General features: G+C 43.8%; 3 long non-coding RNA genes and 1 pseudogene across 4 annotated transcripts in view; 1 reads left to right on the plus strand and 3 right to left on the minus strand.

Annotated features, from left to right (window-relative positions):
• On the minus strand, positions 1–2,656 carry LOC105245613 (uncharacterized). The gene is made up of 3 exons (NR_168907.1): positions 2,589–2,656; positions 196–302; positions 1–103 (listed from the first exon to the last, which is right to left on the minus strand). It is a non-coding gene; the product is annotated as an uncharacterized LOC105245613 (long non-coding RNA).
• The window catches only part of Gm36475, a 26,466-nt gene continuing 7,100 nt past the window's right edge, over positions 2,420–21,785 (plus strand). The window contains exons 1-2 of one of the 2 annotated variants that reach the window (XR_382828.4): positions 2,420–2,678; positions 2,865–2,968. This is a non-coding gene — a long non-coding RNA (predicted gene, 36475). Of the gene's footprint in view, positions 2,969–21,785 lie in introns of both variants that reach the window. The other variant, XR_003950708.1, reaches the window with a different exon arrangement.
• On the minus strand, positions 5,839–10,214 carry Gm41043 (predicted gene, 41043). Its single transcript, NR_168906.1, has 2 exons — positions 10,017–10,214; positions 5,839–6,874 (listed from the first exon to the last, which is right to left on the minus strand). It is a non-coding gene; the product is annotated as a predicted gene, 41043 (long non-coding RNA).
• On the minus strand, positions 19,281–19,921 carry Gm19010 (predicted gene, 19010; annotated as a pseudogene).

Raw genomic sequence — 21,785 nt, forward strand, 5'->3', positions numbered from 1 at the left:
TTGACTTGTAATGAGAAAGTACTAACTTTAATAAATGGGGCAAGAATGGGGTGGGAAATACTCATAGTTCTTGGTGGGCTGCACAATGACAGTCAGGAGCTACCTGTAAAGACGGGGGGGGGGCTGAATTAATTACTTTTCTCATTGTTTGACAAAATAACCAGACAAAAGCAACTTAGGAAAGAAGAAGTTTACCTGGACTCACAGTTTGAGGGAGTGTTGTCTGCTGTGGAAGGTAAGGTATCACAGCAGGCTTCATGATGAACAAGAGTGTATGGCTGAGACTCCTCACTTCCTCACAGCTTGGTGAAACAGAATTTAGAAAAGGAACAGGAAATGAATGGGGCCAGGACATAAAACCTCAAACTACCCCAACCCACCCGGTGACCCACTTCCTGCAGCAAGGGCTCATCTTCTAAAACTTCCAGAACCTTCCAAAAATAGCACAAACATGGGGGATTAAGTGTTCAAACACATAAGCTGACTTTCAAACCACAACAAGAATAAACAAAACTGCCCTTTAGCCTATGAACCTATAGCCATACCTCCATGTGTGCCTCTTAGGATCTCCCATCAGTCTTACCTGCGGTCCTTCCCATAGCTGCATGCCAAATTTGTCAGCAATCCCTCCCAAGATGGCAGATGACAAAGAGACTGAGGTACTTCCAAAGGAAGCCACTGAAGGAAGCTGTGTCTGCCAGATTGCAAAGACATTTCTAGGCCGCATGCCTTTGTAATGTGTTGCAAATCACAAGTGAGCCCATGCTGCCTACTGTTGTGTGGTGGAGGGGGATCAAGTTGGAAATTCGAGGAAGTACTTCAAAGTCTGGCCTGAATAATCTTCCATGCCTAAATTTAAAGATGTAAGCTGTCCTTGCAGAATATAATTCCCTATTCATGCTCATTTATCAAACCTTTGTCTTTATATATAAAAACATTTAGTTTTACAGAAATTTTGAGCCCCAAAATATGGGTCAGGTCGCTGGAAGTTTTACCTTCCCTTTTAATGTTTTTCTTCTAGGCATTTCATCCCATCCCAGTTACTCCCTCCTCTGCCAGAACCTCTCTCTGGGGCCACCACAAATAAGTTTCTAGGTCCTTTTGAGAGATGAATCTATTTTGAAAACACATGGCAAGTCAGTCAAGACTCCAGAGCTGTTAGCATTCACACAACCAAAGGGTTTTCAAGGTCAGTTTCATCAGTTTATGCAGATGAGATGACCTATAGTGACATGAAAGCCACAATGGAGTTACACAAAGCGTGGTTCTCAGAACTCCTGTTTCTGGAATTACCTGGGGAGCCCGTAAGCATGCCAAACCTGGGTTCTGATGCCGGAGAGTATCAGGGCTGAAGCTTTTAGTCCCCCTGTGAGCTACAGGCTCATTTGGATGGCAGACAGCCTGTAGCTTATTCCCTGCAGATTCCTGCATCATCCCCTACGTGCAGAACAACACTCCCTGGGGGCACTGAGGGGATGGGAGAGGTACTGAGTGTTGATCAACACGGATGCTTCTCTTACATTGTCTGGGAACCTTCTATGCAGACTTGCTTCCCAGCCAAGGGACACTTAGATTTTTATCTTGCCTGGAAGTCAGTCCTGGGGCAGCTTGGCCATGAAGATTGGTACTTCTTCTAAAGAATTCCCCAACAAATTGCCATTCTTTGTCAACCTTTAAGCCTTCTCTGAGAACAGAGGACATTCTCAGCCTCCCATGATTTAAGTAATCAACCAGGTCTACAAAAAGACAGTACCAGGAGGCAATATGGTCTATGTACAGATTTCCTATCTGAGACTCACAGTGGTGTATCGGATTACCCTGTGTGCTTCCATTGTCTCCTCTGGAAAATGGGACTTAATCAGTCTTTCTCTTAGTTTATTATAATAATTGAATGGAACAATGCCCACCAAATTCTCTTAAGTCTGGAATGTCAGTAAACAGAGCTGTGTCTGGCACTCACGGTGTCTTTATGCTAGTAGAAAAAGTTATCTACCCTCGGGTAGACAATGTCAGAAGATGCCTCTTTAACTGGGATGGCTCAGCATGGTATTTCTGCTGATGTCTTTCAGAAGCTGCGTGCCTGCCCAGCTAGCACCCTTTGGGCTGGGCATTTTTTACAAAACTGAAGCTGAGGCTCAGTCAATATCTGTTAGTACAGCAATGAGGTTGGGAAAGAAACCCGATGCTGAGAGAGTTCCCCAAATCTTTTACCTCCTCCACACACTCATCAGGATTCTCCCCATCTACAGGCCCAGACAGAATCACACCCTCCAAGTAGCAGGTCAGAGAGACTCAGTACCATGGTGCTTGCTCAGCAAATGCCCATCTTGAAAAGAAAAAAAAAAGAAAGAAAGAAAGAGAGAGAGAGAGAGAGAGAGAGAGAGAGAGAGAGAGAGAAAGAAAGAAAGAAAGAAAGAAGGAAGGAAAGAAAGGAAGAAAAGAGAAAGAGAAAAGAGTGAGAACAGAGAATAAAAGCATAATGTCAATGTGAGCTTTTCAGAGCTTTTTACCAGCTGATCACACTTCCTGTTTCTCTGAGGGCTTCCCTGACAGGCAACTTGCTTCCTATTTGGTCATTGCCCTCTCACCTTCCTGGGTGAGTCAGCGCAGTTGACCCCCAACACACTTCAAGCTTCTGGGCTCCCGTGTGTGCTCTGCCCATTTCCTGGTCTTCCCAGGTAATCCCCCTGCACAGAGAAGTCGCCCCGCCCCAACCACAGCCCACAGCCCACACCCCTCTGCCTCTGCGACAGCCCTGCATGCACTGGGGACGTGAGTCAGGGCATTTAACCATTCTCTCCTTCTGATGCTATTATTGGAATGCCTATTCACTCAGTTACACGCCTGCTTCCCGTATTTCGCAGGCCAGGGCTCCAGGAGCTGCTAGCCACGCACTGCTTGGTCCGAGATGCCACTTGGATGATCACATGCTGGTTGCTCAGAAGAGTGTGTGCTTCCAAGAAAGCAGGTTTGTTGAGTCCAGAGATCTCTACCTCCTTCAACTAGCACCGACCATGTGTCTGGGACATGTGCCTAGTAGTGTGCCTTGCCTCTGTGGGTGGCACAAAAGAAATTGTTCTGGATTGAATTTAGAGGAGGAGGCAGTGAAGTAGAAAGCAAAAAGGGCCCTTGCAAACACATGTGCTAAGCGAACTCTCCAGGCACAGGCAGCTGGGGAGGTCCGTGTAGGAGGAGAAAGGGGAGGGCAATTCAGAACACAGGTAGCTGTGGGGGAGATGATGGACCAGATGCCATCAGCTCAGTGAAGATGCAGAAGGGGGGCATGAGCTGGACTTGTTCCCACAAACCGAAGCATCGCCCTAAGTCTGGATTTTGCAGTTACCTCCTCTCTATGCTAGGCGATTAGCAATTCATAGGGTTTTGTTTGTCTACGCGTGTTGCTCCTTTTCCCTTTAATAGAGAAAGAAACTGAGGTCAGAGAGGTAAAAGGCCTGAACTCTCAGTTTTTCCACCAGAGCAGTGGGGTGACATACACATTCAAGAGGTCTGCCTTCTGAGCTTCATTGCCATGGGCAGGGAGAGATGCCCCCCCCCTTCACATAGCAGTGTGAAGGGGTGGGGAGAGCCTAGTTTCTGAATCTCTTTTCTTTGAAAACCTAATGTTGATCTCACTTTGTAGATGTAGGTCTTGGTTTATGCCCAGCTAACTGGACACTTGGGGAAAGTTCTGGTGCCCACTGCAGGCTGGATAAAGCTGTGGTCTTCCCAAGTTCAGGAAGCCCTCTGCCAGGCTGATCTGGCAGAGGTCTAGTTCCTGACGGTGGCATTGACTGACATCCCCATTTTCCCTACTTGACATGGACATGAAAACGTGAGCCGGAGTAGACTTACAAAACCCTTTGTCTAGGGCACTCTCAGATTTCAGGAAAGAAGGCTGGAAGTGGAAAGCAGTTCCCGGCAAGCACTCATGGGATCCCAGAACACACGGGAGCCATTTGGTCTCTTCCTTCCTCCTGACAATGGGAGGAAGTGGCAAGACCTCAGTAGCCCACTGTGGTGAGTCACAGAAGCTGGTGAGGACCCTTCAGTTTGTCACAACTGATAGAACTTCTGACTCCCATCGGCTGGGAAAGTGGGGTTAGTGCAGAGCGGTTCTGTGAATTAAAGCTGTCTCAACTCACTCTGTTCCTAGACGCAAGTCTTAGAGTAGCGGCCTCATGACCATGAACAGAGCCCTGTTGGGAAGCAGTAGTATGCAGACCCCTTCAGCATTACTGAGAGCATTATCATGTGTCTCAGTTACACTTCTGGCTCTCTATCCCAAAGAACCTGTAACGGAGAAGTGCACACATGTTTGTTCTCATGCTCACAGCAGAGGTATTTATGGTAATTTCCCAAGTGTCTGTGGGCAGGTAAGGGAAGTTTTAAATGTACCACGTGCATCTGGTGGAATATTACTGAGTCTGAAAGATGTGCTGACAGGTGGTGCCTTGTGGGAGCCTCAAGGATACCATTCTGTTCTACTTGTATAACATGTCAGGAATAGTCAGAGTTTAGAGATAGAATGTTGGAATAGTGGTTACCAGACACTGGAGAGAGGGAGACTGGGCTGTTGTTTCATGAGTACAGAATTTTGGTATTGCAAGAGGAAAAAGTTGATGCGATATGTATTTCGTCACATTTTTAATTTAAAAAATGGAAAGAATAGGCTGCATTTTGTCTGATACATGACTATACATATGTGATTAATGCAGGAATCTTAAGTTTTCCATGTAAATGGTAGACCAGTACGGAACTGGGGAGAATGGTGTTCATATAGAGGTTGGAAGCACCTCTTAGTCCTTGCTTCCATAGACAGAACGTGATGTATAGTCGTGACAAACTGAGGGAAACTGGAAGACACCCCCAAGAGCTTTCGTGACTCACCACAGTGGGCTACCCAGTTCCTGTTACCTCCTCCTATAACTGTAGGAGAACACACAGTTCAGTGTCTCTTCCAGCTTCCACCACCCTGACCCATAGAAGGAAAGGTATCTGCATTTAAAATTACCACCTGGTATGTGCTGGAGACTTCTGCAATCCTTCCAGATCCAGGGACCCTCTTTCTTAGGTGAAACCAAAGCATAGATAGACAAGCTTTTGAAATCTGACTTAAAACCTAGTATTTTAGTAGGTCCCGTTAAGCAACCTCCACCAGCCACTCCATTAAATGCTTTTAAACAAAATGAAGTGATCATTGTATGATATCCAGGGGAGGAGAGATTTACTTGGGTGGACACTGTAAAGAATGTGAACATCAGAGAGAGGGAGAGAGAGGGAGAGAGAGAGAGAGAGAGAGAGAGAGAGAGAGAGAATGAGAGTGAGTTTGTGTTTGTGTTTGGTTTGGTTTTTAAGTGTCTGTTGACCATTTTGTGGCTGGAAACGCTGGACTAGAGCTGCTCAATCAAGCAGAGATGAGAGATGCCTCAAACACCAGAAACACAAAACTCAAAACCACCACACAACTTTTGGCAAAGTGGCATAATGGGCGAGTGTGTCACAGTGGCCACTGCGCCAAGGGTAGGCCACCATACAGAGCTTCACTCTGTGTGCTTGCTTTGTGTTCTGCTCTTGTGCCTTCTGCATCTCCAAGCTGTAGGCCCTGCTTGCCCACACACTCTCCCACGATTCGGATGTGATGCCCAGTGTGATGTTTCTGAAAGCCTCCTAGACCAGTCCGTCCACAACCTAGAAATTTAGAATACAGCTGCCATATTAGTTCAAAGTTCACATTAGGTCGGAAGGTTTTGAAGAATGAAAAGTGTTGAGAGTAAGAAGAGCCTTAGGGGACATGATTGAGAATACTGAAATAAAGAGAAATCTGAAACGTGCCAGACAAAACTTTCAGTTCATCTTCTTTTTAAAAAATAACCGCCACTCGCCTATTGTACAGATCTAGTCTACTTCATTATTTGTTGGGTATTCATGGACTTCCCCAAGCTCTCAGCAAAAGTATGGAGAAATTCAGAACATGAAATCCAAATAAAGTGGATCAGCAATACGGTAACTGAATGTTGGAGTAAGTCAAGATGGGTTTCTCACCATAAAATCACCAGTCAGTTGTGCTGCGTCAGAGTGGAACCTGTTTCTAGTCTTGCAGTAACGAACCTTGACTGATGATATCTCGCTAGTTTCCAAACTCACATTCCAGTAAGTTCAAGTTGCTTAGTTGCTGTCTGTTTCACATCCAACATGAGACAGTCCTGTTAATCAACAGCAAGAGCTTCCACATGCCTGCGGCTTCTGAAGGCCAAGGGCAGTGGCCAGCCAGATGTTCACGAACAGTCCTACCCTGCAGAATGATCACTGATGGCTTTATTGCTGACAGGGGATAGCTGACCCCGCAGGTGAATAGCCATTTCAATTCATGCAGTACGGAATGGTTACCCATGATAAGAGAAATGCTAGTTTTAAATATATGGGCTTCTGGGCAAACTTTGGAATTGATCGTTACAAAGCATGATTCAAATAGATTTGAAAGGTGACTCCCTCTTCGTGTTCGCTCTTCTTCTGCTCTCTTGATGCTGGAATGAAGGGGAGCACAGATGCATTCATTTCCTCTAAGCTCTGATCATTGCTAGGAGCAGGACACTAGGAAACAGGAGAGGTGGCTTCCAGTGTCCATTCTGCCTATGTAGCCTGGAGAGTTTGAGTGCCCCTGTGAAATGGGGACAATAGTGCCTAGCTTCCCTGTACTGAGTACAAGCGGCCCAAAGAATGGCAGCATGGTGTCCTTTGTGCACTTCCTTGGTTCCTCTAAAACCGGGTCAGTTCTCTGTGTTTTTATTCCTGACCCTTCCAGCTACGTGGATCTGCAGAGCTTCACTGCACAACCATCTTCAAGCCTGACTCCCCCAGCTGGTCAAAATATGAGCTAGCAGAGGTAAAGGGAAAACAAGGCCAGTGACATCAGGGTTGATGTGGGGTACCAAATTGTAGGAAGCAAGTTAGGAAGCAGTACTGTGTACCTTTACAAAGGGGGAGCAGAGATACTTTCTGTATTCCAAGAGGCAGCAGAGACTTGTAGGTCCCTTCAGGGCAGTTCTTACTTAACACATGTGTATTCTGGTGCCAGGAAAGCTCTTCCAAGGTAGGAAAAAAAGAATCAGGGACTTTTTCCTTCTGTTGGTTTCTCTGGCCTCTGTTGGCCTCAACCCTGGCCATTAGACCAAGCAATCACACATGATTGGACTACACAGAGAATAAAAGATCCTGCTGGTTGGCCTTGGCACTTAAAGAGGAGAAGCTGAGGTTCTATGTGGAAGAAGGCTATGGCTTAGTGACCTTCAGAAAATCTCAAGAACCGTTGCCTCTGCAAAGAACAGAGAGGTGAGTTTGCCTCTGCTTAATGGGGTCCAGACTTTCCCCTTCCATGTTCCAGCATGGGTCACGATCCATGAGCTAGAACCCTTCATGCTACTGCCCAGAACAGGCACTGGGCCTTGCCTTCTGGGGTTGCTTAGTAGGTGAAAGGGAAAAAAGGTGACCATCCCACCAGCAGGCAGCTTCGGGTGTGCAAGGGAGCAGAAATGAATGAATTAACATTTGGAGCTTGTACCTTTTGGGGAGAAATTATCTCAGTCCAAGAGAGAGAGAGAGAGGGAGAGAGAGAGAGGGAGAGAGAGAGAGAGAGGGAGAGAGAGAGGGAGAGAGAGAGAGAGGGAGAGAGAGAGAGAGAGAGAGAGAGAGAGAGAGAGAGAGAGAGAGAGAGAGAGAGAGAGAGAGAAATAGCAGCCTAAAATGAAAAGAAACAAATAGCATCCAGCTGGAGCCCAGGTTCCTTTCAGGTCCCCACCCACACAAGCAAGATTCTGGACTTCTCGGTATTTGCCTGCATACTGCCTCTGGTACTTATTTCAAAACCCTGGCTGAGAAAGTTCTGTGGGACTCTTGTCATGTAGGCAAACAGCTTAGTCTCTCTTTTGAAACTGAGGGAAGCCAGACAGAAATGGTGTCAAATTTGACAAGCTAGAGAAAAGGAGAGGCTGCCCTTGGCAGTTACTCAGACCCCTGAGGGATGTCTTCACATCTGGCGCAAGACTCGCCCAGAAGGGAGGCCCTGGGCAACCCAAAGGCTTTCTGAGGCGACTGCCTTCATTATCTGTTCCTCCCTCCCTTCAGCCTAAGCTATCAGAGGCCACAGGCAGCCCAGGCAGCCGGGCTGTGCTCACAACAGCTATGCTGTGATGAAAAGGGTAACTGGGCCCCTCCACCTTTGCTTCTGGGGCCTGTGTGAGCATCACCCTGGGCAAGAGCTTCCTGGCAGGTGACTACAGATCCCATGTAATCTTTCTGTCCTGGCCTGCTTTCTCAATGGCCTCTTTCTGCTTTACACACACACACACACACACACACACACACACACACTCATTCTCTAACAACCAGAAGGAAATTAGTGTTGTGCTATACTAACAGGCTAGAAGACTTCTAAGTCCAATGTCAAATCCATTTTCTTTTTGCTTTACTTTCTCTTAATTCCTGGGATGGCTTGAGTTTGACTTTTGTATCATTAAAAAAATAAAAAGTAATGACTATGCTGTGCCTCAGAATTTCTTAAGAAGTCCTTGCAAAGCAAGTTATAGATGTCAGCTTCAGAACTCACACAGACAATGCATATTCTTGGGCCATTAAGTGGGAAGAAATGACCCTTAGTATAGCAAATGCTTATGAACTGCCCACTGTTCTCCAGTCCCCGTAGGAGATACAGCTCTGGAGATACCAAGATGTTGAGGCACACCCCTGCCACCTCTAAGTTTTCATTTCTCTCAAAGTTTCACTTCGTGGTAAAACACCAGTCTAATTAGTATGTCATTCCCTGACAATGTTTCCGGAAAAGTGGAAGTGTCCGAGTAGCTTCCTGCATCTGTACACACCCGGATTGTAAAGCTGTAGCTGTCAGCATACACAGACAAGGATAACGGCTTGATTTATTCAGTGGTGAGTCCGAGGGTTTCACGATGCTCAGGTTTAAGCGTGTTTAATATAAATCTTCCCCAGAGCTCTACTACGACACGTGGACCAAGACTGAGTACTATTGAGTGTTTGATATACACAGTAGACAGGAGGACGACTCAAAGGAGACAAGGTCTTGTTCTCGGAAAGGTGGAAGGGAGGTAGGTGGCTATGGAGTTAATGGGAGAACCCAGTAAGCAGTGATGAGACAGGTATTGACAGGTACATGGACGATTGACTGTAGAATGTGTAAAATCATTAGCTTTGCCTTCATGTGTATGAAGAAATTGTTAAGATGCTAAATTTTAATGAGATTTGATTGGCATTGGCAGTGACACATGAACACAATTAGGTATGAATCTAAAGCATAACCCAAGGATCCTAGTTACTTGAGAGTGTGGTGTATGAGAGACTCATTTGCCCACCCTGATGGAGACAGGCCATGTGGTATGATGGCAAGGCTGGGCACATATTGGCCTTGTTCAGTCAGCAGTGCCCCTGAATGATAGACTCGAGTGAGATGCAGAAGAGCCAAGTTGTACCCTGCCTGGATGAATAAACCAATACTTATGGTAAATAGTGAGTTGTTCCTTTGAACTTTACTGTATGCTGTTCACTTGACAGAAATATAATAGATAATATCTTATAGTTCAGGAACCAGCCCCGGAAACAACTATTACTTATCAAAATTCTTCTTTTTATACACATTGCTGCCTTAGATAGGAAAATAAGACTCTGATGAACAAATTATGTAGTCAGTGAAACCCTAAGACCAGAGGATGCTGGGACAGCCAATTGTTAAAGTGTTATCATTGAAGACAAATCACCAATATGTACTACACACTTAGGGATCCAGGAACTTTGAACCAGCCAGACCCCTAAGCACTGTGGGTTGGCAGCTTTCTTCTCTTCAGTCCTTGAAGTTGTTTCTTCGGCTCTATGTGCCCGTTTGTCTGAGATGCTCATCCCTCTTCTCTTTTTAGAGAGAAGTCCAGAAACTGTGTTTCCTAGTGTTCTCCCCAACAGAGGGCTTGCAGAGAAGACAGGCAAACAAATGTACTTGCCTGTGAGTTAGGAAGGTCCAGCTCTGGACAAGCGGAAGTGCTGCTCATCTGCTCAGGAGGATAGAAGTGTGGGTTTCAGGCGTTATCAGATTTCGCGCTGACTTCCAGACATCTAGCTGTGAATCATCCGCACCAGTGAAAGAAGCAGCTGTAGTCATCAGCTGCAGCTTCCTGAAGTCTCGGTGCCTATACAGATCTGAGAACAAACAGCAAATGTGAAAGCTAGTGGCTTCCCTCACCTCCCCCCACCCCACCCCACCCCTGCTCCCCCCTGGCTCCTCCTGGCTCTTCTAGGAGTTTTAGATGGAGCCAGTTCTTTGTATTAAATTTCTTTCCTAAGTGAACTGCACAGTGTGGCTTCTGGTTTTTCCTACCACTGTACATGAAGTCTGAATGAAATGCTGACAGATAATGTAGTATTTTGTTACATGTATAGCTCTGTATTGTTCATTTTTATAAACCTCTGGGATCTTTTCCCTAAAATTTGGAATGAAGATGCATGTAATACAGCATAGAAGCTAATGTGGAATCACAGAGTGGAAAGATGAGGAGAAGGAAGAGGAGGAAGAGGAGGAGGAGGAGAGGGGGGAGGGGGAGAGGAGGAGAGGGGGAGGAGGAGGAGGAGGAGAGGGGGGAGGAGGAGGAGGAGGACGAGGATGAGGACGAGGAGGACGAGGAGGGCGAGGAGGAAAGAAATACAGTCAAGGTCCTGGGATCGAGGGAATTTAGTACTAGCCAAAGAAAAGTTTTATAGGTAGACTCACTAGACTTTGGAAACAAGCAAGAGGTGCCTAGCTAAATATGAACCACAGATAAATTATAATATTACAAGTAGAGGAATAGTCCAGAGAAGATGCTCATGTCCTAATATTTGAAGCCTGCAAATATATTGCCTTCCTTGGCGAATGGAACTCTCATGTGATAAAGCATCTACATTGAGAGACAGGGAGAGTATTTTGAAGTATACAGGGAGCCAGCCGTATGTATACAGCTGAGTCCTTAGGAATGAGAAACTTTTGCCAACTGTTGTCAGAAGGAGAGGTAACTGAGGAATAAACGCATGGCAGGCTAGAAGGTAGAGGAAGAGTCCAAGAGGCAAGAGTACAGGTGGCCTTAGACTCTGTAAAAAACAAAACAAAACAAAAAAACAAAACAAAACAAAAAAGGAGTTTTCTCCTGTAGCCTCCAAAATTGAGTCTAGCCCCAGCAAGGTGACACTGGGGTCACCCCACAAGGATCCCTGTCAACAACAGACCCGGAAGTTAACATCGTTACAAGCTACTAAATGTATGATGACTTGCCCCAGGAACAACAGCTAGCCAACAGCCGATGATTTTACTATTAATGTGGCCATAAGATATTTGGAATATATGCTTAATGAGAATTGCTTCTATTTTGATGTGAAAATTACCTGAGTCCTGCTTTTTGCCCTGAAGCTTGTCTCATTGAAAAGTAGGATTGCAGAACTCTCCCACATCTCTACATCCATCCTTACGTCAGTGCTCAGCACTTCCCATCAACACAAGGCCTATTTAATTTCATTGACCCTCCTCCCAAATCCTGTGTGTGGACATCATTCTGTCCATCATATAAATGGCATAGCTGAATCTAGGAAAGGTTAGACTGTCTGTTCAAGGTCCAACAGGTACTGGAGCAATTGTGGGAGTAGGCTGGGTCTGATCCCAGAATCTGCCTTGTTATGATTTTGACCTTGTTCCTGTTTCGTGGATAGAGCCCCCAAAGCCTTTGCTGTTGCTTCCACATCCACCCACTCTCATCTGACGTCTGTCCCTCATCTCTCTGATGCCATCAAAATTGCCTTCTCAAAGGTCATCCGGGGCCTCTGAGCTTTAGCATTTCTTAGTCACCACTCTCTTTCCCTCTCTTTAGCATGGGAGAGACTTGGGTGTCGTTTTTGCTACCTCTCCATGTGGGCTTGTGTTGAAAAACTGATCCTCCTCCTTCTGCCTCTATGGGTATTTTTGCTGTTTCCTTATCTGCTTACTTGTCTGTGTGTGTATGTATGCATGTATGTGTGTGAGTGGGTGTGTATGTGTGTGCATATATGTGTGTGTGACTGTGAGTGTGTATGTGTATATGTGTGTGTGTGAATGTATGGGATGTGTGTATGTATGTGTGTATGTGCATATGGTTGTGTATATGTGTGTGAATGTATGTGTGCGTGTGCGAGTATGAATGTAAGTGTGAGCATGTGTGAATGTGTGTGAGTGTGTGTGCTTGTGTGTGTGTGTGTGTTGCTGAAGACTGAACCCAGGACCCTTTGTATACTAGGATTGCTCTACCACTGGACTCCACGCCACCTCCCCTACTCTTCTCATGCCTGATGATTGTAGAGTGTATCTGAGTTCTGTTCTTCCTCAGCTCTATTTCTTCATTTCCAGACTCCTTTTAGGATCTCATTCCTGGTTCCAGCTTCAGTTTTGTCTCTGTGCAAGCTTCTCAGATCAGATGTGAACTACAGACAGCCTCTTCTGGTCTCAGCAGACACCCTCTTGGTGGCACACCTGGGAGTTGTTACAGATGTCTGGGCCCTACCATAAAACAGGCCCACTCACTCTGGGATAGGACCCCAGAGCGGTAGTTTTCTGGGGCTGCATTTATAAATTAGTACCAACTCGGTGGCCTGAATGAACACAAATGTATGCTTCTTATAGATTGTAGGCCAGAATTATTAAATGGAGTTCACGGGACTTAAATTTAGATGCCACTCCTCCTGGCGGCTATAGTGGAGATCCATCTGTTTGCCTCGTTTTTATTTGGAGGTCTGCCCTGTTTCTCCTGATCCTTTTTGGCATGTCACACCACCTTTTGTCTCCATTCTTCTCTGGTCACATTGTGTTCTCTCTCTCTCTCTCTCTCTCTCTCTCTCTCTCTCTCTCTCTCTCTCTCTCTCTCTCCTTTCCTCCTGCCCCTTTTCTCTCTCCCTCCAGTACACCCTCTCTTCCAACCCCCTTCTGTCTCTCTTCCCTAAGGCAGATTTAGATTTCATTTGATGCCTCCCTAGAAAATTCGGGATAATCTCTCCACCTCAATAGTCTAAAGAACATTAGCCACTTCTTTTCTGTCATTCAAATGATCACTGATTCTTGGATTGAGCTTCCAATATCCATCCTTATGGCCATTATCAGCCCAGTCTGCCAGGAAACTCTACCCTAGCCAAGCTTGAGAACCTCTCATAACAGAGTGAACCTCTTCAGGTTTCTTGGCTCCAGTCCACCCTGCTCAACATCTTTTTCAACATAACCTGTCACAATGGGCTCCTGGGGAAACTGCACAAAAATGTCGCTCTCTTTTCAGAACCCGTCACAAGTCCGGTGCACGCTGATATGAGGACTCCTAGCCTATCAAGCGGGGCCACCTGCCCTTCTGCACATACCTTTGGTTTCTGTATGCTGATTTTCTTAGAACAGGCCTGGTACTGTGATTGGCTGCTTTGCACGGTGGTGTCTCAGTCCCATGAGGCTTTCCTCACCTTGCTGTGCTCCCTGGCCTCTTACCCTGGAGTGTTGCCTTATTTTCCTTGGCGACAATATCCCAGTACCCCAGAGGGCAACCTTAACAACAGAAATGGCTTGAAACCTGAAATCTAGGTGTCAGCAAGGCTGATTTCCTCTGAGGTCTATGGGGGAAGTGGTAGGATATGCCCACAGCATCACTCCTTGGCTTTTGTGTGCCTGTTTCCTTCCATAACCCTTCAGATCACATTTCTTCTGTATCTGTCAACGAAATTTTCCTTCTTTAAGGATACATTGTAAGTTAGGGTCAAGGCCAACCTTGATAGACTCATTTTAACTTGGGCATTTTTTAAAAGATGGTATCTTTATACAAGATCTCACTGTGAGCTGTTAAGAGTTAGGGATTCTATATGTGACGTTGGGAGGGACACAGTTCAATCCGTAACCCTAGCTACGTTTGGTTTCTGAAGTGTTTGGCTCCCTCTGCTCTGGAGGCTGAGGGCTCCTCCCTCTTCTAAACAATATAATATAACCATATTTGCACATTCATTTGGAAAATCAGCAAACTAACCTGGGATGATATCTCTTTGAGCAATAACATATATATGCCACATAGGCATGTGTCCTTCCCAAATAGAGCCGAGCTTTGGAGGTAGCTGTGCGGCTATCTCATGCCACACGCTGCCTATGATATATATCTTCAGTATATATATATTTATTGACTTAATTTCAGGAAATTTGAGAGTTTAGATTGGAGAAATGAGCAGAGATCATGAAGATCATAGAAAATGATCCGGTATTTGTAGCCTTGGATGGAGGATACCTTCTAATGCCTTTATTTGGAGGAGGAAAACGTGCTTTATGAGATAGGTTTTGTCATGTAACTCTGGCTAGCCTCAAACTTACAATGATCCTTCAGCCTCAGCCTCCTGAGGACTGGGATTATATCCTATATGTTATATATATATTATATCCTATATGTCTATGTCAGGTTCCTGTGGAGCCTTTGTCGGAGAGAATCGAAGAGAATATTTTCAAGTGGCTGTCATGAAACACTGTGAGCCACCCAAAGCATAGGGGGAGAGGGGAAGAGGTAAAGCAGGTCCATAGATGTTCAAATGAGTTAGTCTAGAGACTGAGGTAAGGCTAATGGCATTGCCACATCCCTACCTTTGCCACCTCCAGCCCTATACATCAGGGAGAGTCGGCTGCTTGGATGGCTTATCAAGCTGCCCCAGCCACCCTGAGTCAGAAACTGCCAGCATCTTGCTGGGTGGGTAGCTTTGCATCAGCCTCTTCTTGTTTCCTGTTAGTCTTCTGCTGCCAAGGTCAGATTCTCTGGTCACTTCCACATGGGCAGTGCTATGTAGATGATTAGATATAAAGGACTGTTTGTGTGTGTAGAGAAGCATTGCCTTCATAACATGGAAGAGGAACATATATTACAAGTTCTGGAACACCAGGTATCATCCCTTTAAAGAAGAACACATCCAAGCCTTTTAGATGATAAGAGACTCGAGTCAGATGCTATCTAAAAAAAAGGTAGAAAGAGAAAGTGCCATCCTTTCTTTACCCTAGAACAGTCTGAAACTTTCAGCATCTGCACTTTGTCTACTTTATGTAGATCACTACTTAGCCCCTACTGCTCCCCACGCAGGTCTCCCCTATGGCTATGAAACTTTACCACGTGTACTGGACATTCCTAGACTCCAGTTCTGGTTTCTTTTGTTTCAGCTTCATTTCTTATCATCAGGGCTGAGCCATACCAGCTGTCTCTTCCTGGTGCCGGTGCTGGGAGAGACAGAGGCTGCTCTAGCTTCGCCCCACCTTTTCCATAGGCGGGGCTTTCCATGGCTCTTTTAGCTCAGTGACCCCGCCATTTTTCACACCCTCCCTCATGGATCCCAGGACCCAGGAATGGCTACCTCCTCTGCTGCCATTCCTGAATGCCTCCCAAGTATTATGTTAATCTGCTGCTTTCGAATTGCAGCTGCTGCGCCCAGAGAAGGAAGAAAACCCTGGGGCCTCAGATGCTTCTGTGAGTGGGCTGCTCTTCCCTCTCAGAACGCAGAGTGCGGGGTCAGGCTCACAGCCTTTCTGGAGCAGCTGGGGGTTATTTTCGAAGTAGGGGCATTAAAGGAACAACAAGTGCAGTTGTCCAGGACTTTCCTCCATATGGAACTGTACAGAAGGTCAGAGGTTAGGGAGGAGCTAGGTTAGCTGAGTCTGCTTCCTGAGAAGTGAGCAAGGTTGCCACGAGACTGGCCCACAGACTCTCTCAAAGTCCCTTTCTTTTCTTCTTCTTTTCAACCTCTAATTCCCAAGAGGCTATGGGTATGGATTATCTCACTGTCAGTCCCCAAGCTGTTCAAAGAACACTGTCTATTCAATTTTCAAGAATGCATTTGAGGGGCCAGAGAGATGCTTTGGTAGTTACGAGTGCTTACTGCTCTTCCAAAGGACCTGAGTCCAGTTCCTAGACCACACATTGGATGGGGATCTCTGTCCAGCTCCAGGAGGATCCCAAAGGCCCTAGCTCACAGGAGCACCTACAATCATGTTCGCATAGTCACATGTATATGAACACATACATGCATGTAATTAAAAAGTGTAAAAAAAAACCTTAAAGAATAATGTATTTGAGCAGATGACCTTCCTTCAATCTTTATTATGAAGGTTGCAGACATACTTGCATTCCTTTTCTTCTAAATGAGAAATCTAACCTCAGTATGTAGCTATCGTAATCCTTTGTTCATAGGTAGGTGTGATAGATAACTCTTTGGGGGTTTGTTTTGTTAAGTTTGTTTGATTGGTTGGTTGGTTGGTTGGTTGGTTGGTTGGTTGGTTGGTTGGTTGGTTCGTTGATTTTTTGAGACAGGGTTTCTCTGTGTAACAGCCCTGGCTGTCCTAAAACTCACTTTTTAGACTAGGCTGGCCTCAAACTTACAGACATACACCTGCCTCTGCTTCCAGAGTGCTGGGCTTAAAGTTGTACACCACCACCATCCAACTCTTTTGTATATTTTTACATCTTTGTGTGATCATTTGTATCAACATTATTAGACAGTAATTGAGATTTGAGTTGTATTTTATGTTTGCATGCAAGGAACAGAGAGATCTACAATTAGAAAAACTTAAAAACTTTTAAGGAAAAGAAAATTTCCTATGAACCAGTACAGGAGAAGCTGCTTTAGAGTATTTTTAATGTTTGTATTCCTCCTTTGAGAATTTCATATAATATATTTTGATCATTTTCTTTCTCCTCCCCCAACACCTCCCAAATCCCCATACCTCCCTGCCCAGCCAACTTGATGTCCCTTTTCTCTCTTAATGCAAAAAGCCAAATGAAACAATCATCCAGTCGTCACAACAAGCAAACATGGACTCCCATTTGTGTTAACCAGCCATTCCTGAGCCCAGGGCTTGCCTTCGAATGCTCTGATATGCCCAGTGCTGCTCCGTTGAAGAGAACTGATTTTCATTCTTCCAGCAGCTGTCAGTTTCAAACAGCTTCTAGGTTAAGGGTGGGACTTACTTCCATTGTGCTGGGATTTTGTCCAGCTTGAACTTCACAGGTCTCCCGTGTGCTGTCACAGTCCCCATGAGTTCCTATGTGCTTCAGCTCTGTTGGGTCTGGAACATGATTCTCTAAAATCATACTTACTATATACTGGTCAGAAGCTGGTCCTAGCTTATCATACTAAGCTGCAAAGCAAGGCTAGGTAGCAGTAACACGACTTTTCTTAGAGCTCTGTGAGCTCATTTAAAGTCATGTTTCTAGACAAGAAGGAGGAGATAGATAACAGAGGACCGCCAGCAATCAGTGTCACAAAAAAAAATTTTTAGAGGAGTAAATTTGGGGAAGCATCTAATAGAACAAAGAATGGATATTCCAGATATGCAAACTAAAAGCTATTCTAAAAGTACAAATCACTGTCCAGATATATAAGCAAAGACAAATTTATACACGTCAATAGTAAATAATATCATTATATGTTAAGTCAACTGTGCAAAGTAAGGAATGCGTTGGGAAATTTGGAAAGCTGTTTCTGTAAATAATATGACTTGTTCTGGAATGTTTCACTTAAGATTGCTGTAATCCTCAGAGTTGTTAATTTGGTCAGTGACCTTGAGCTGATCAACCAGAAACTCAGATGTTGAAATCACTGCAGTCTCTAGAGCACCAGTTGCCAGAACAATTTCACCGTAGTGCTAGGAAACAGTGCCCCATGGGCTATCAAGTCTCTACATCCCTTTACAACAAAGTAGGCTACATAGCTGGACACTGAAGTCACAGCAAGCTGTAAGCTTGGTGTGTGTTTAAGAGCACAGAGGCCTCCTTGGGCATCAGACATGCACATGATGCACAGACTGACATGCAGACAACATCCAAACATGCAAAATAAAGTCATATTTAAATTTAAAATTCTAATTATATTATCTAAAGCATACAATGAAATATCAATCAAAAGGACTCTTTTGCCAAAATCCCTTTATCTTCAGTTTTTCATGATGCCTTTTTTTTTTTTTTTTTTTTTTTTTTTTTGATCCTGTCTCTCCTGGTCTTCTTGTTAAAGTAAGTTTTCTATATTGCACGTCTAAATACTTTAACAAACAATTCTTAGACAGGGAAATTATTAGGAAGGCCACATAATCTCTAGCAGAAAAAAAAGTAGGAGGATGTTGCATAAACACAGATATCTTCTCTAAGATACAGAATTTGTTTTCACATATGACATAGAAGCCATTCTAGATGGTAAACAAATGTCTGGTAATGGAAGCCCCACTCAGTTTCCTCGTCTAACTTCATATTTACTTTTTAAAATACTTTTAGCGCTACTGAAGAACAAAATCTATTATAGCCGCTGTGAAAGAAGCATCTATAGTTCACATGGGAGATGTGTGGAAGAAAGCAGGTGACAACCTATGCTTGCTTAGCTCAAAAGACCTTGACTGTGGCACTAAACTCCAACCAAGCAATGGTATTGGGTACCACGTACCTGGGGCAGTTCATAAAGAGGTGCAAGAAATCATAATTTTAAAGTATGAAAATACAACAATTTGTTTTCTCAGGATTGCATTTTGATACTAAGTTTTAAGTGGCCCCCAAGTCCAATAAAATGGTTGGTAAAACAGAGTTATTAGAAAAACAAAGCTGGAGGCTGGAGAGATGGCTCCGTGGTTAAGAGTGCTCTTCCAGAGGTCCTGAGTTCAACTCTCAGCAACCACATGGTGGCTCACAACCATCTGTAATGGGGTCTGATGCCCTCTTCTGGTGTGTCTGAAGACTGCAACCATGTACTCACATACATACAACAAGTAAAAAAAAAATCAAAGAAGAAGAGGAGGAGCAAGAGGAGGAAGAGGAGAGACAGAAAACTATAGGTTGGAGAGATGGCTCAGAGGCTGCTAAAGTTCACGCTTACAACCAAAAATAGAAGAAAAAGAAAACTATGACACTTTCAATAATACCTTATCAAAAGCAAAAGAACAGAGCTCTTATAATCATGTAAGTACAGTTTTCTATCACTAAATACAGGATTTAGTTTTAGGTAAAACAAAGTTATTTTATCAAACTATTCTTAAAGTTTTGAACTAATATATTTTATGAAGTTTTCCTATATCTTGTTTTTGTTGTTTACAATTTAATAAATATTTCTCTCAATGATAAAAGATATGAGGCTGCCTGGTAATGTTTGAAGTGTGGTGGCTTTCTTCACTGGTTTGTAGTCTTCAGTGATGATCCACAGTTACATGTATGAAGCCATTGTCAAGCCACCGTGATCACATTTGTGTATCTGTCATGTTTGGGATTGTTGACAACCTGGACATACTTTCATCAAGCAACCTTGCTTCCTTGTGTCACAATGGAACCCCACTCACCTTTACTTCAGCTTCTGTACATTTAACAACTGCACTCAGAGCTATATAGAGCAGGGACAGATTCTTTTTTTTTGTGCCATGTATCATCAGGCAAAAGTGGCTCTGAGCTCAGGATATACTGCATGGTTGTTGAAATGTTAGCCTAATGAATCTTTTTTAATATAGGTGGTGTTCTTCTACAAGCATCTTCTTCCATGCCTTATTTTTTCTCTCCTGTCTGAACAATCTCTCATATTTCTGCTCTTCCCTGGGCACAGACTTTGGGAGAAGGACTTTTTAGTTTTCTACCTTGACTTACTGTTTTTGGTTAATCATGCTGGAAAGCGCTTTTGCTCTGAACTATCCTTCTCCATCCAGCAGAGAGGCAGATTCTGATTGCTCTGGTGTCCTTTTCCTGCATCTTGGTAGCCCTTTTCACTTGCATGGTACTGTATATGGTAGTGCTTAGTGTTAAGGCACATCTTTGTGTTTTCTATACCTTCTTTCAATGTTCACCAACCTCTCTGGTGTTTCCTTTTTCTCACGGCTAACCAAACAATATCCGTCACATTAATGATACAGCTGAATATGTCTGTGGTGTGGTAACAGCCATAGAGTCCCATGGCGCAGCCTCTGGTGCTTGAAAATGCCCTCAAGGTTTGGGTCTTAGTTCCATGAATGACTTTCTATAGTCCCAAACAGTAAAGACTTTCTATCTTTAGTTGCTTTTCACCTGGGCATACAAAATAATAGGTTTCACTGTGGTATTTACATATGTATATGCCATTATACTTTGTTATTAGTTGCCCTCCACCCCAGAGAGCTCCCCTAGGTCCTTACCCACCCCGGGATCATCCCTCTCCTTCTCCCTATTCATATCTTCTGCTTCCGTATTACATGTTCTCCATTACCCTACTTTCTATATCTCTGAAGAGCTCTTCTTCCCCTTCCATAATTCCTGTTAGAGTTTCATGACACCCACTCCTATGCACAATTTAAAAACTAGACTCTACACATAACAGAAAGTATCCAGTGTTTGTCTTCCTGACTCTGACATATTCCACTTAATATAATGATTTCCAGTTCCACTCATTTGCCTACAGATTAGTGATTTCATTTTTCTACATGGCTTAAAAAAAGCCCATTATGATCAAGCATGGTGGTACATACCATTCATTCTATCACTTAGGATGCAGAGGCAGACATATCTCTGGGAGTTCAAGGCCAGCCTTAATCTACATAGTGGGTTCCAGGCTAACCAGGGCCATACAAATTTTTTGTTCTTTATCCATGAATCTGTTGATGGCATAGTATGGTTCCATGTCCTGGATATGGTGAATGCTGTAGCTATAAACAAAAACCTGCAAGCATCTCTGTAATATGCTTACTTGGAGTTCTCAGGTATAACCCAATACAAGTAACGGTTTCCATAGTGACTGCATAAGCTTACACTCACACCCAAGTGAGTTCGTTTCTCTACTTCCCCACTAGCATTTGCTGTCAGTTGTTTTCTTGACTGTAGTCTTCAGATTGGGGTAAGAAGAAATCTCAAAGCAATAAGGAATCTCAAGGCAATTTTAATTTATATTTTCCTAATGGCTAAAGATGCTAAATTTATCAGCCAATAGAGAACTGCCTATTCAGTCTGGTGGCCTGTTTGTTTGCTTGATTAGATGACTTGGAGAGTTAGTACTTAACTTTTACAGCTCTTAATCTATTCTAGATACTAATCTCCTGTCTGATGTGTAGTTGACAAAGACTTTTCCCATTTTCCCATTTAATTCTTTATTATGTTTGCATTTCTTTAAAATTTATAAATTTATTGCAAGTGCATGTATGTGCTGAGGCTTTGTACTGGTTTAAGTAAAATGACAAAATATTTTTCAACACTCTAAAAATTATAAAGTTTTTTTCTTTAAAAAGGGACTAGGCAGCAAGTTTAGAAAATACAGAGTCTAATCTAGAATCACATGAAAGGAGTTCTTAATGAGAAGCTCCTAGATCAGGCTGGGATGTTGCCATATATATGGGAAATGTAGGAATACCCAGTCCACTATGGGCAGTACCATTTCCTAGTCAGGGGCCCCAGAACAAGTTTAGGAGAGGAGAAAGGTAGCAGACAACAAAAAATGGGATGTGTTTATTCTCGTTCTGCTCTTGATTATGGATGTAATATGGCTCCCTGCCTTGACTTCCCTGAGAAAAATTGACTATAATTGAAAATTATGAGACAAACAAATACTTTCTTCCTTAAGTTACTTCTTGTCAGGATGTCTTATCATAGTGACAGAAGTCAAATGAGGGCAGTAAGTAATGTTTTAAACATGCACTTATACTCAACATCAGAAACAAGGACCAAGATGGAGAGAACAAGTTCTACAAAGATATTCACTAATAGATTGAATTATCATTGTAGCAATTGAGGTATAAG

This window comes from Mus musculus, chromosome 13 (genome assembly GCF_000001635.26).
Source record: "Mus musculus strain C57BL/6J chromosome 13, GRCm38.p6 C57BL/6J".
Classification (NCBI taxonomy): Eukaryota; Metazoa; Chordata; class Mammalia; order Rodentia; family Muridae; genus Mus; species Mus musculus.